Source organism: Desmodus rotundus, chromosome 10 (assembly GCF_022682495.2).
Source record: "Desmodus rotundus isolate HL8 chromosome 10, HLdesRot8A.1, whole genome shotgun sequence".
Classification (NCBI taxonomy): Eukaryota; Metazoa; Chordata; class Mammalia; order Chiroptera; family Phyllostomidae; genus Desmodus; species Desmodus rotundus.
In genome coordinates, this window is record NC_071396.1 from 26061697 (window position 1) to 26076745 (window position 15049).

Below are 15049 nucleotides of genomic sequence, written 5' to 3' on the forward strand. Positions count from 1 at the left end.
ATTAACTAGATTACATTTAACAAAATATTTTAATGTTACTATTCACTAAGATATTTGGAAAGTAAAATGTTTTAAAGTGCCAGCATGCAGAAAATTATTAGTTGCTATAGAACCCTTCCCCCACCCACCAGGCACTACATCTTCGGAGGCTGGGTGGAGGCTTGTCTTCCATCCACACCCCATGGCAATGAGACAGGGACAAGCCCCGTCCCCACCAGTGGGCAGGTGAAAAGCAATCCCGCTCCCCAACAATGGAGGAAATGGCAGGATTTCCTCTCTCGCTGTTACCTACAGTCACACACCTTCCTCACTCAAAATCCTACGTTCAGAGAGAGCAGCTTTTGGGACTGGACGTGACGTGAAGACATTCTCACATGAAAAAAAAAGGAGATTTTTTTTTTTTTTTTTTTTTTTGGCCAGCATACAAAAGAGAAGTAGAGAAATGGTAACAGAAGGGTATGTGGACATTAGGAATGAAGAGGAGGAGAAAGAGAAATATTTAGGGTAATATAATAATTATACTCCCCCCTTTGGAGATTTTCAAACTCTAGCATCGTTAGACACCATTCACAAACTCTGGAAGGGGAACATTCAAGACAACTCACAAAGGAAGGAGGATAAATGCAGTAAAATTTCTTAATTTAATCTAAAGTTTTAAAATATTGAAGAATAAACTGTGGTAAACACATACATATACACACTTGTAGCAATCCAAAAATTAACAGTATTTATATGAACCAGCAATGTATAATTGGAAATCTAAATTTTAAACACACACACGAAAGTTCCAACAATAATTAACTACTGAGGTATATGGCCTAACAAAATATATAGAAAATTTATATACTAAATACAAATAAATTGTTTATTAAAAAAAATCAGAGATGGCCTAAAGAAACGGAAATGAGTATCATGTTATATACTCTGAAAGATGATAAATATATAATATAATGGCAATTGGTATTAGAATAGGATTTTCCGTACATATAAACTGATTCTGAAATACATAAAACAACAACTAAGGAGTAAGTAAAGAAATGCTGGATAAAAGAGAATGAAGTTGTAGGAATCCTACTACCTAATTTTAAAACTATTATAAAAACACAGTAATCGAGCCACTTTAAAACTGGAAAAGGACAGGCGTACAGATGAACAGGACAGAATAGAGTCTAGAATCCATATAAACATATCCATTTGGTTTTCAAAAAGGGAAAGAAATAATTCCATGAAGAGACAAATGATGGGAGAATAATGTGTCACACCATGGGGAAAAAAATGATCCTCAACTCTACCATATAGAAAAAGAAACTCAAAGTAAAGATACGACTAAATTAAAGATCTTAATAAAACACTACACTATAGGAGAAATCATAAAGAAATTCTTTATTACCTAGAATCACCCAAACAGCTATTAGATGTGTAACCAAAACTATGACCAATCAAAAAAATGATGAGTTGGATTTTATCAAAATTATAAACTTTTGTTGTGAGAAAAACATGCTTAGAGGATGAAAAGACAAGTCCTGGGTAACTATGCTGACTTAAATAGCCACAAAAGTAACATGCTCTATGATTTCATTTATATAACATTCCTGAAAGACAAAAACTACATAGATACAGGAAATGTGAGCGGTTGCCGTGAGTTAAGAGTGGGGGGAGGGTTTGCTTGGGGCCACAATTAAAGGCCAGAAGCTACACTAGGTTCTATATCCTCATTATGGTCATTGTTACACAAATCTACGTCTCCAAACCTTCAAAGAAAGGCACACCAAAAAAAAAAAAAAAAAGGTGGAATCTATTGTATAAAATTTTTTTAATCTTTAAGATCAAAGTAAGTGTAAGAATAAAATAACTAGCAACAAGCCTAAAATGTTGTTTATTTGGATTGCACTGAATCTATACACAAACCTGGGGTAACTGACAATTAAACAATTTCAGACCTTTGATCCATGAACATTGTATACGTCTGCATTTATTTAGTTCTTTGATAACTTTCATCAGTGTTTTGCAGTTTTCACCATAGAGATAGTGCACGTGTTTTATTAGATTCACACTGAAGGAACTCATTTTTGTGCTCATATGAATGTTATTGTTTCAAAGTCCATTCGATCATTGCTGGTTCACAGTAGTATGGTTGATTTTTATATAACGACCTTGTATCTTCTAAACTTGCTAAACCAAAGTTGTACTTCTAGGACTGTTATTGTGAATTTTGGGGAATTTGTAACATAGTCAATGAGAGGGAAACACTTGCAAAAAACTGTTGTTTCTTCCTTTCTCATCATTATGCCTTTTATTTCTTTTTCTTGCCCTATTGCATGGGTTATATTTTGCAGAACAATGTAAATAAAAGTTATGAGATAGGACATCATTGCTTTGTTTGCAATCTTGGAGGAAAACAACCTTTTAAAAGCATACAGGGTTATGAATTTTTAATTCTTTCCATTTGCAGCATAAATATAGGTCAGCACACTTGTATACATTGAGACATCAGCGACCCACCACAAATCTACTTATATACTAACATGGGCAAATATGCAAGTACATATTTGTATGGTCACTTTCATTAGATCAACGTATGTTCTAATGTTCCTGTCATTTACATTCACTGTCAAGCATTTTTTAAAAATTAAGCTTATTGGGATGACATAAGATGATACAGGTTTCAAATGTATAGTTCCATGATTTTTTAAATTGAAATTAGGAATTTTTTTAATGATGGACATTCTAGAGTCCATTGCAGTATCTGGTAGGGCACCTTTCCTCACCAGAGTTATAATTATTAGTCTTCATGGGCACTTCATTAATATTGGAGCTCATCTGAATGAGCTCACCAGGTTCTGGAGCAACGACTGCACAGATTTTAATTAAGAAATTAATTAACAGACTTGCATAAAACACTTGGACAAAGTCTGTGACAAGAACTCTGTCAGCAGAAAAACTGAATTCATGTATTCCTAAAATATTAAACACCAACCCACAGGTATCAAAATCTTCTGCATAAGGATGCCAAAGAATATACACACCACTGTGCTTATTGATGGATGTTTCCATTTTAAATAGAAGTAACGATTAATGATTTAATACATGAAATTCATTCTCTCTCCACTTGGTTAACCCAAGCTACTGACCTTTGTGGGGCCAACACACTATGGAGTATTGAACAGTGTTGTTTGTCCGAAAAACAAAAATGAAGTACTTCGTGGTTCTTTATCATTTAAAATCTTCATGACCTTAGAACGATCTCATAAAATTTGACATATAATTCCCCACATCAAAAAAGCTAATTACAGTCAAATCTTAATGGAGGGAAGAGTACCAATGATCTATAATGGTGTTATGGATCTGATGAAGATGATCTGAATACAATGCCCTTAAATATGGGCCAACATTCTGATACCATGATTATTCGTTGTAGGGATGCCCAACCCGAGGCCTGTTGGCTGCATGCGGCCCAGGATGGAATTGCATGCAGCCCAACATAAAATTGTAAATTTACTTAAAACCTCTTTTGTATTCATCAGTTTTCATTTGTGTTTGTATATTTAATGCGTGGCCCAAGACAACTCTTCTTCTTCCAGTGTGGCCAGAGACGCCAAAAGGAAACATAGCTATTCTTGCAAAAGCATTATTGCATTGAAATGCAGAATTATAAAGAAACATCAATAGTTTTCAAAAATTCTACATAGATCACTCTACCCCAAATTCTATAAAGTAAAATTTAAAATTCAGAAATGAGGGTGAAAACACTCACCACGAAAATTGTCCATTCTGAAGACGCATCTCCTCCAGTAAACCACAGGAGAAAGGAACACAGACACCTCAGGAGGTCTTGGGGAGCCCAAGGCAGACCTTGCTGTCAAAGGACCCTTGTGTAGCTCCTCATCTCTGCTCTCTCAAGTTGGGGGCTGACAGGAGGTCGCGGGGAGCCCAAGGCAGACCTTGCTGTCAAAGGACCCTTGTGTAGCTCCTCATCTCTGCTCTCTCAAGTTGGGGCCCTTGGCTCAGCCCTTTTCCCTCGGATAAAAATAACAGAACAGAAGCAAAAATATAACCTTGGAACATACTCCACAGCAGAAATAACAGCAGAAAAATGGATTTCGCTATGAATACGTAACATAGGCATGCTGGGTTCCGTTTCCCTATCCCCCCCAACAATAATAAGACTTTCAGCACCCATTGCCAAGGCTTGCCCTCTTCCTCATTCAATATTGTTCACGCCCTCATTTGTGATTCCAGAATGAATTTCCTGCACACTAGTGTCTCTCTCTACAACTCTCCGTTCACAGGGAGCAACCTGCAGCCAGTCCTGGATCACTGCGCACCCCTGGCGGCGCACACGGCCTCACTAGTAGGGACGCTACACACTATGCTCCCATGGAGAGCCGACTGCATAGAGCCAGGCTCTGAGAGTCTCACTGGTCCTGTTTGAGGGCCACTCATCTGGACCTCAGACTGACATCTGCAATGAGTCCCTCAGCATCCCCAGACAGCTGTGCTCATCACTGATCTAGACAGGAACCCTCCAGCACATACACACACACTCGGCCAAGCCAGACTCCGGCGTGCAGGCTGACTGCCTACTGCTTTCTGAAGAAACAGCGGTAAATGTGCAGGGGACATTCTAAACGTGGACTTCGAAGGGAGATTTTTCTTTAATAAAGGAAAGAATTAATAGTGGAGATTCCTTTAATGAAGCAGGCACATGCACACTGCTGGGGGAAAAGAATCTACCATAAAATACTCTCCACTGAGCCTTGGAAGACTGAGCCCAAAGAATTTCAAGTACTGACATCATCGGCCAAGACACATACAACAAGCGGTTTCAAAAGCACCCAGCATTTGCTCACCTCTTTCCTGAAGAACAGGAATGGGTCCAACCGTTGACCTGCAGCAAAACATCGAGAAACTTAAATCAGATGGGAAAATACAGGGCATTCGTTTGAGAGTAAAGTACAGGAGTTGGTTCTGTTACAATTACTTATTATGGACATCCTCACACTTCCAGTCTCGCCACACAAATCAAGTTCCTTGTTTAAAACCTGTGGCATTTCACGTCAACACTTTTATTTCTGCTGTGAGTTCTTCACTCTGCAATAGTCAGTAGTCCTTTCTACCATGCTATGCAAATTAGGGATGTAGTAATTTTGTATTTGCATGAGAAATTCTACAGTTGCCTTGCATCAAATAAAGACTTCATGAGAATGCTCCGGGATGGGGAAAAGGGAGAACGTAAATAAGAGCACTGTGAGACATATGTTGTAGAAGAACTTTGGAAATGTATTACAAACAGCATACGCAAGGTGGGGGAACAATGGTAAGAATAAAACACAGACAAGAGTTTTATTAGTTAAATGGAAATTATAAACAGAACCAAATGAAAAGGGACATTAGAGGGGTCAGACGTAAGAGGAGTAAGAGAAGGAAGCATGATGTTTCTTAAAATTGTACCTATATTCTCTTTAATGTCTTTCACAGAAATCCTGAATCAATTCACTTTTCATGTCTTAGTGCTACGGAACATTTCTCAGTGATATTAACATGTTTGAAGACTAGCCCTGGCAAGTGTAGCTCAGTTGGTTGGGGCATTGTCCCAAAGACCACAAATCTGCAGGTTTGATTTCTGGTCAGGGCATTTACAGTTTCAATCCCCAATCAGGGCAACGGATCCACATTTCCTTCTCTCCCCTTTCCTCTCTAGAAGCAATGAAAATAACCTCAGGTGAGGATTAAAAAACGTATACACGTTTGAAGACTAAAAGGCTATCTTTTGTTTTGGAAAAGGTCACTCAACTTGGGTCTGATGTTTCCCCATAGAGTAAGGTTCGTGCACTTTTGTCTGAGATGCTACAGAAATTAGTGTTATTCTTGGTGCGTCCTATCAGCGACAGCAGATGTCACATCACTGTGGGAACTTCCACCTCTTAAATCAAGTAGTGCCTGCCACGTTCTCCATGTGGAGTTACCTTCTCTTTTTTAACTGAGAAGTATATTATGAAAGAGATGGCTACAGACCATAAAAATATCCTGTCTCTCCTCAAACTTCCTTCCAGAGGTTGTAGCAGCCTTGGATAGTCCCTGATTGAAGCAACTGTTATGATTATAGCTGAATGTCGATTTTTAGTATCCTGTATGTTTTATTAGTTTTCTGTAATAAAGAACTTTACTTTTTACTATTTACCCATTCATTCATGCATTCATTCACACATTAGTTTAACAACATTAGAAATATCTTACCACCGTTAATGGTTTCCTCATCCTTGAAGAGATTTACCACGTCCAAAAACACGCAGACTGTATCAGAGTCAAAGCCACAGGTGGCTCCCAGTGGGGTGGGTGTCCCTCATGCCTCTGTGACAGACACAGCTTCAGCCGTCCTTCACTGTGGTCTCCTGTTCTGGTCTTCCTCCGCCAGCATTCTCAGCACTCCAGAGCCCAGCTGTGAGTAGCTCGTATGGTCCATTTCCCTCCGAACACCGGAAAATAAAAGGCAGAGGTTAGAAAAGCACAGCACATTCCTTACTTGGTACACCAGTCACACGTTTCTAAACACGTTTTAGCTGCCGTTATGACACACTCAGGGACTTATGTCCTAAATCCCCTGCTTGTTTTTATTATTATATTATTATTATTATTATTATTATTATTTTGCCCGTTATTTCAGCTGCTAGATCAGAATTATTCATTTTACTTTGCAAGACAGAAGGCGTTACACGTTTAGAACCTGTTAGAATGAGTAGAGAGAACTAGGGGGAAATGAACTCGTTGTGGAAGACATTGAAAGGGAGTAGATAGTTTAGAATCCAGACCACGTCATCCGACATAAATTACAATTAGAAATAGCCAAACAGATTCTGATGTTTGTATTTCTATCGTTTGGGGAGTGCCTGTTCACTTTGAGACCGTCATTGGCTTTCCCCTGCGGTCCTCTGCATGAGCCAGGGCACTGCTGGTCACCAGTCCATTCCATGGTCACTCCCTTCCACTCAGTGACACTGCCCTTCCCGGCCATTTCTCTTGGACTTTGATCTGTGTCCCCCCAGCGCCCCAGAGCTCTGTGACGAGGTTCCAGCTGAGCACAGTGGCCCATCTCCTAAGCATGGGCACCCCGTACTTCTGGAAGTTACCTTTGCAGGTTTATACCACAAACATTCCCACAAATCAGTGTCCTGTTCGTGCCTCCCTCCTGTTCCTACAGTATCTCAATACTCACGCTTTTTAACCCAAGGAATTACACTGCCAATTCTCGTGCCTCTGACCCTGAAGTCAAAGGGAGAATAGCTGTGACCTCGGAAATGAGCATTTCCCCGCCTAAAAACATGGTTTGTCTCCATTGATTTAGCAAAATAGAACTATTTCTAATTCTTACTTTCAAAGGTTCTGACACTGTGGGTTTTTTAATAAGCTGGGAAGAGTAGGATGAATTACATAATCAAACTCAGCCTCAAACTTGGTCTCTGTTGTTCAAAAAAGGAATTAAATATCCTACCCAGCATTGTTATTGTAAATAATTAAATGAGGTAATACATGAAATAGTGTTTACCTCAGTGTGTGGTCCACACCCTAGAAACTCATCAAGCGCTACACAGAATTGAAATACATATTTGAAACTACACATAATACCCACAACAAATCAAACAGTCAAATAATGGCCAGAAGTCACTATCACTATTTTTGAATATTCTTTCCATAAAATTAGTTTATTGACCATATCCGAAGAAGCACAAACATGTATCATTTCACATGAATAAAATACAACATTAATGCCTAAAACAGAGTTAGTAATCCAGTAACTGGTGGAAAAACAAAGTTTCAAAAAGCCTAGATTTTCATAACAATTATTTTGACCATACATTATTATATATAATTAAATACAACCCATTTGGCTAAATAGATCACTGGTACCCCAAGCATTAGGACTTGATAAACAGGTTACTTCTAATTTTACAAGTATAACTAAGGCTGCAATGAGGACTCTTGGGTTTACATACATTTTTGAACATTAGCTATTACATACTCTAGGTAAATTTCTAAAAAGAAAATTGTTAGTCAAAATGTGCTGATTTCCACCTAATACATATCTCCCACTGTCTCCTGGAAAGATTTTTAATGTATCAGGAGTCCAAGATTCTCCATGCATTGTACCTCTTAATCTGATAGGTGAAAAAGGCAACCAATTGTTGATTTGTTTAACTCAAATGAATTTGTGAGAGTGCACACACATTTAACTCGTATTTGTAATTATTAATTACTCCACATGCTCTGGGCCATGCACAATACTCTTCTGTTCGTATGAATTCATACATATGGGCTTTCCTGCTTTTAGACTGGGATGCTCAAATTTTTCTAATTAATTTGAGTTAGCCTTTCACAGATTATTAACACTAAACTTGTCATGTAAGTTTCAAGGAACCATACATATATTTTTTTAATTGACTATAAAATATGAAGTAGCCCCAATTTAATGTTCAGTTGGCAGGTTGTAGATTCTCTTTCTCTCCTCTAAACCCTCCAACGCCGCTAACGAACAAACAAGAGCCAACGTGAAAATCAGTTTACTTGGTTTAAAGATTGTATCCATTGGCTATGCTCATATCCAAGAGTAAGCCAAAGTATGTTTATAGTTGTTCGTGTGGAAAATTCTACAATAATCAATAAATAACAATGCAAGAATAAACTCAGTGTTTTGTGTACTCACAACTATAAACCTACTTTTTGCCCACACCTGTATTGTTCACTCTTAAATTTTGATGAACTACATTAAATAATACCCTTGGGATATATGAATCCTATTCTGAGATGCTGAACCCATTAAAACTGCTCAGGTGAAGTCAAAACAGACCGAAGTCAGTGCCCAAGGAGAGTGGATGCTGTCAAAGAAGTAGGGAGAGAACCTTCTGATCCAAAGTGTGCCCAAGGGGAAAAAGGAGACCGGCAGGATTTTGGACACTTAACTGCCCGGGCCCCGTACACATGGAAGGTGGGAGAAATGTTACCATCCATTTGTTATAACTAGAGAGGGCTCATATCACTCCAATTCTTTACACAGTGTGGTTTTACATGTTTTAGGTTACACTGGCCACTAGTACTCATTATAACATTCTGTTATGAAAGACATTAAGGAGCTATAATGAATCTTCATAAAAATTCAAGGGGGAAATGAGACTCAGATATTTTTACCACGTGGCTGAGTTAATTTGGTATTTTTCAGGTTGGGTTTCAGCCAGTGCTCTGGAGTTCAGGAGCTGGTAGACTCAAGCCTGTAGCCTGTGTTGTAAATAAAGTTTTACTGAAACACACACAGCTGGACTCCTCCCATCACACACAGTGTTCGGTGGCTTTCACATGGTAACGGCAGAGCACAATACACCTGCAACACAGACCATGAAGTCTTAAGAGACTGGACCTGTCCGCCATCTGGCCCTTTACGGGAAAGGTCTGCCAAGCCCGGGTCTAGTTTATAGAAGACTGGGGGGATGTAATTCCATGTCAGTCAATGCGAGTTTTAAGTATGGAATCTAGCAGGACTGAAAATGCAGCGTCCTTGCATTTAATCTAAATTTTCTCACACCAGGCTGACGTAAAATGCAGGCAGCTCTATTTTAATCATTTACATTCAAGTATAGTAATAAGGGCAGGGTTCACGCTGGGGGGTCCCTGAGTCCTCACTCTCCCCTTTCTCCCTATCTCCCTCCTCCTGCCCATCCTCACCTCAGAGACCACTGCCACCACCATGGGGCGACTCCACTGCTATCCTCGTTTGACTCGTGCATCTAACGGCAAAAGTGATGAACAGACCAATGGGCAGTAAGATGAACGACGGATGGGTAAGTAGATGGTTGACAGGCAGAGGCGCACAGATAGATATGAAAGGCAAACTGACAGATGAAAAGTGAGTGTTTCTCAGAACTGAGTGCTTCTGTCTCCACTGACACAAATATCCGACACGCACACTGGAAGACTGTTTCTGAGTTTCTGCAGTTCCAGGACGGCAGATGTCCTGGTGATGGCGTACGTTACAGACACTGCAACACACATAAGTCACATCACGGTGGAAATCCACACCTTTTATACCAAACAGATACAATTATAGAAGACGAAATGCATCTCCCTAAAATTCAGGTCTTTGGTAAGACCATGTAGTCTTAAAAAAGACAAAAACATTGGTTCAGCTCTTGGTATTTCAAGAGCTGAACCAATTCTGTGTAACTCACGTGAAATGGTCACAACACAGCGCATTCACCTAAGATCCCCATTCCCGTATTTTGACAATAATGGTAGTGTTATCAATTAAATAAATGAAATGATATTTCAATCATTAATTCACACCAATATTTTTACACTGTATTTTCTCTTTACCATTACCTCTCTAACTTATTCTTTCACTATAAATGCCATAAAAGCTAAGCTAGCCACCTAAAAATATGTGATGGTTATTTCTGTATGATTCTCTGGGTGAGACAAGAATACAAACAATTCCCTGTCAGAGGAGCTCATTGATTCAAAACTGTGAAAGAGACAGAGAGAGCAAGACATGAAACAAGCCTTTTGAGTTCTTCATAACTACTTCGTTAAAACCTCTATTGAATCCTGTTCAGCAGAATAAAACCAATAGCAATGATACGCACTGAGTACATGTGAAATGTTTTTCCATCTTAAATTCTTTACAATAGTACTTAAAACAAGTGGGCCATTGGCTGTAATATCCCTTACATATAGTATATACAGATACGATACACAGGGTGGGGCACAAGTAGGTTTACGGTCATTCATATGGAAAAACACAGTTGTGATTATATTACAATAACTTTAACAACTGTTTCTCACACCCGCAAGTGTGTGTACTTCTGCCCTGCCCCGTATATGGAAACTCTATCATGAAATGGGGCAGACTACGAAAATGGGTATATATAGTTTATATAAGGAATCTTATATAAGGATCTTATATAAGAATCTTATTACATTTAGTGATATAATATGTAGTCTTAAACTACATGTGAATATTGTAATCAATAGAACATCCACTGAAATGCAAAGAGGTAGAGTTAAAAAGATAAAGATTAAAAAATTCTAAAAAAAAAATCATACAATCAAATGGAAGGCAGGAAAAAACAACAACTACAAAAAAAAAAAAACTTTAACAGAAAACCCCAAAACGAATACGAGAAAGACACTGGAATGGGTAACACAAGAAAACCACATCAAAAATGGTACACTTAAATCCCACTTTTCAGTAATTGTATTAAACATAAATTGAATAAACACACCTGAAATATATCCCAAATGCTGTCTGAAAGTCTTTATACAAAAAGACACAGGTTGAAAGAAAAAAATGGACTGACTATGCTATACACCAGTTAAGTACAGGAAGGCTCCAGTGAGTATGTCAATTTCAGATGACTATCAGAGATAGAGGCATCTCATGATATAACAGGGTCCAGTTACAAAGCAGACATACTAATCATGAACATTTAGGTGACATGAAATGAATCTGAGAGAGTAAAGGGAGTAAATCTGAGAGAGTAGTAGACAAATCTACAATCATAGGTGGGTGATTTTAAATTCTACTCTTGCAGTAGTTTATAGAACAAGACACTTTAGAAGTCACAAACCACACTACCAACCATCTCAACCTAATGGGCATTTAAAAAACACTAAAGCCAAACACTATAAAGTAAGTGTATGTACATTTTCAGTGTGTATGATACAGTTATCAAGACTAACTGGATACTAGGCCAAAAACCAAGTCTTCCAAGATTTAAAGCCATTCAATGTAGGAAAAATATGAAATAATAAAAATTAGAAAGTCATGCAATAAAAATATCTTTAAAGAAATCCGCAAAGGACTTATACATCTGTGTAGCTAATTAACATTCTTCTTAGTTGCCAAAAGAAGGTCCATGTTCTTCACTCAGTTCTCTTTCAAAGGTAAGCAATCCTTACTTGAAACAGTTAGGTTAACACCAGACTGAAATGCAATCTCAGAATGGTTCCACGTCCCAGAAAGAGATTTGATAGAAAGGAATCATCTTACTATCACTGAAATGGGACATCTTAACCAAGACCAAGGAAACTCAGGAGATTAAAATATTATTGAAGATATCATTGAAGAAAATACTTCAGAAGGTAAGAATTTTCACAGACAAGAAAAATTCAAAACTTTAGGAATTGGGAGCCAACCAAGATGGTAACCCAGGAAGCTCCCCAGATCCCCTCATCCCACCCTCCCAGATTTTCAACTGTACAGGGAGCAGTTTCCTCTGGAAGAGACGCAGAACTCAGCTGAGTGACTCCTACACATTGGACTAATGAAAAAACTGCTAAATTTTTTTTTAAATGTTTACCAGACCTGACGGTTATGGCTCAGTGGGTCGGGCGTTGTCCCGAACAGCCAAAGCTCACCAGCTCAATTCCTGGTCTAGGCACATGCCTGGGTTGTGGGTTCAGTCCCATCAGGGCAAAAGGCAGCTGATCAATCAATGTTTCTCTCCCTGTCTCCCTCCCTTGCCCTCTCTCTAAAAAAATTGAGAAAATTATTAAAATATTTATCAAAACAGGTTGAAAAAAGGCTGAGACACTCTTACCATAAATCCCACCATCAGCTCAGATCACACATTCAGGAGGGAATCTAACTTCTAGTTTGTCCCTGAAAAGTGAAGGGCTTGGATCCCCACCAAGCACCCCACCTTTTAGGACAACGACCGATTAGAGCTGGGTTTGCAAAACCCCAGGCCTTTAAAGCCAATGAAGCATGTGCCAACAAGACTTACAACACTATAGAAAACAAAGGAGCCATTTTGAACAGGCAAGCCAAGTACTCACCAAGGCTGTCATCCAAGGGATCAGCGCAGAGGAGCAGGCAAGATGGCCCACCTTGGGTCTTTCCCTGGAAGAACTTTATGTGCTTACTGTAAAAGCTGCTGCCTTCCCCAGCCATTGGGGCTCAGTGGGTTGAGCGTGGTCCCACAAACCTGAAAGGTCTCCAATTACCAGTTGGGACACACACCTGGGTTGTAGGCCAGGTTGATGCCACCGATTTATGTTTCTCTCTCACATCAATATTTCTCTCTCTCTTTCTCCCTCCCTTCCACTCTCTTAACAATAATTTCTCTAAACAAAAGCTGCTGCTAGGAGGCCAGCCTTCTAACTGAGCAGGCACAAAGGGTCTGGCTGCCATTTTCTCCAAAGACCAGGGAAGGAGGAAGACACCTCTCCCCCTTCCCCTCTAGCCCACTCCAATAATAAACCCAAGTTACCGGGGTTTTCCTGGAAGGAACTTTGACACCCATCTGGCACTCTAGCTTTTGCGGCAGCCCCCTGAAAGGCCCTAGATGACGTGGCTGTAACCACCAGATGAGCTCAGGACTGAATGCAACGTAGAAATAGTTCTTAACAGGCTTAAGAGCACCCCCACGCCCCCACCACCCCAGCTGCTCTCCACCCAGGCCCACCACAGAGGAAGTAGGCAAAATCACCCATCTCCCAGTTTTGTCCCGTGAAGGGAATCAACTACACACTTTCCCAGCTGCTGCCTGAGGGACAGCATCTCTTTGGCCTTCCTACAGGTGATGACTATGAACCTCCCCCCTTCAGGACTCTGACAGGTCTTGGCGTTGCCACAAATACTGGGAGCCACTGAGAAAAAAGAAGGCTGGGACAATCACCAAGGTTTGAGAGCCAACCAGGAGCCTCTGCGGTGCTGATGGACAGGCTTCATCTGCCACAGAAGACCATTCTGTGAAGACAGGGAGGGGAAGATTTGTTACCTAGTACCTAGAGACATCACAGAATCAAGGAAAATTAATAAATGAAGGAATGTGTTCCAAACCAAAGCACAAGATCCAGAAAACAGATCTTAGTAGAACGGAGATAAGTGACTTATGTGATCGAGCTAACAACATTTATCAAGATGATCATGGAGGTCATATGAGTGAATTTCTACAGAGATGGAATTTCTAATTGCCAAAAACGAACCACAGAGCTACAGGACACAGTAACGGAACCACAACAGTTGATAGAGGGGTTCAGCAGCAGAGTAGGCAAAGCAGAAGAAAGCACTGTCAAAAAGGGCAGTGAAATTCATCACAGCAGCCATAAGAAAAATAGACTGCAGTGTGAAGACAGCTGAAGGGATTCACGGGGCAACAACAGACAGACCAAAGCACATATCACAGAGGCCCAAGAAGGAGAAGATAGAAAAAGTACGAGGATTATTTATATACATGATGGCTACAAATTTCCATAATATAAGGCATTCGACATCCAAGAATGCCAAAGAATACCGAAGAGGAGGAATCCAAAGGGACCCACACAAAGATGTATTATTGATACAATTGAATAGTCAAAAGTTAAAGACTAGAAGACAATAGAAGACAATCTTGAAAAGCAGCAAGAAAAAGCAACTTTAAAACCAGCAGCAGATTTTTCAGCAGAAGCATTTTAGCTGAGCAGGCAGAGGGATGATATAGTCCAAGCGCTGAAAGAAAAGCCACTAACCAAGATCACTCTACCTTGCAAAGTAAATGTTCAGAATTAGAAGGAAGTTTTCCAGGGCAACAAAAGCTGAAAGACCACTTTTGAAACAGTGATGTGTTGTGCTACAACCTTAGGATGGCTACTAGGTCAGAAGGCAATAGGAACTTTTCAGCTCTACTATAATCTGCGGAACCACCCTTGTGTATGTGGTCCCTTGTGGGCTGGAAGATCGGCTATGAGTGCAGACTACTGTACTAGGAATGATGACACGCTAACAAACGTGACAACCAAGAATAAACAGATACATTCCTACATACAACCTGCCAAGACTGAACCATGAGAAAAAATTGAAATAGATTACTACAAAAGGGAGACTGAACCAGCAATCAAAAACCACCCCATAAAGAAAACTCTGGGAACCAACTTTCACTGGTCAATTCTTCACAATTCAAGAATTCATACCAATTCGTCTCAAACTGTTCCAAAAACGGGAGAGAACAGAACACTTCCAAACTCCTTCTGTAAGGACAGCCTTATCCCGAAACAAAATCCAGACGAGGACAACACAAGGAAA

At 39.7% G+C, this 15049-nt stretch overlaps 1 non-coding gene across 1 annotated transcript; it reads right to left on the minus strand.

Annotated features, from left to right (window-relative positions):
* Nucleotides 1-4445: 4445 nt before the first annotated feature.
* On the minus strand, nt 4446-4512 carry LOC112306153 (small nucleolar RNA SNORD109A). Its single transcript, XR_002974901.1, has one exon. It is a non-coding gene; the product is annotated as a small nucleolar RNA SNORD109A (small nucleolar RNA).
* Nucleotides 4513-15049: the final 10537 nt, after the last annotated feature.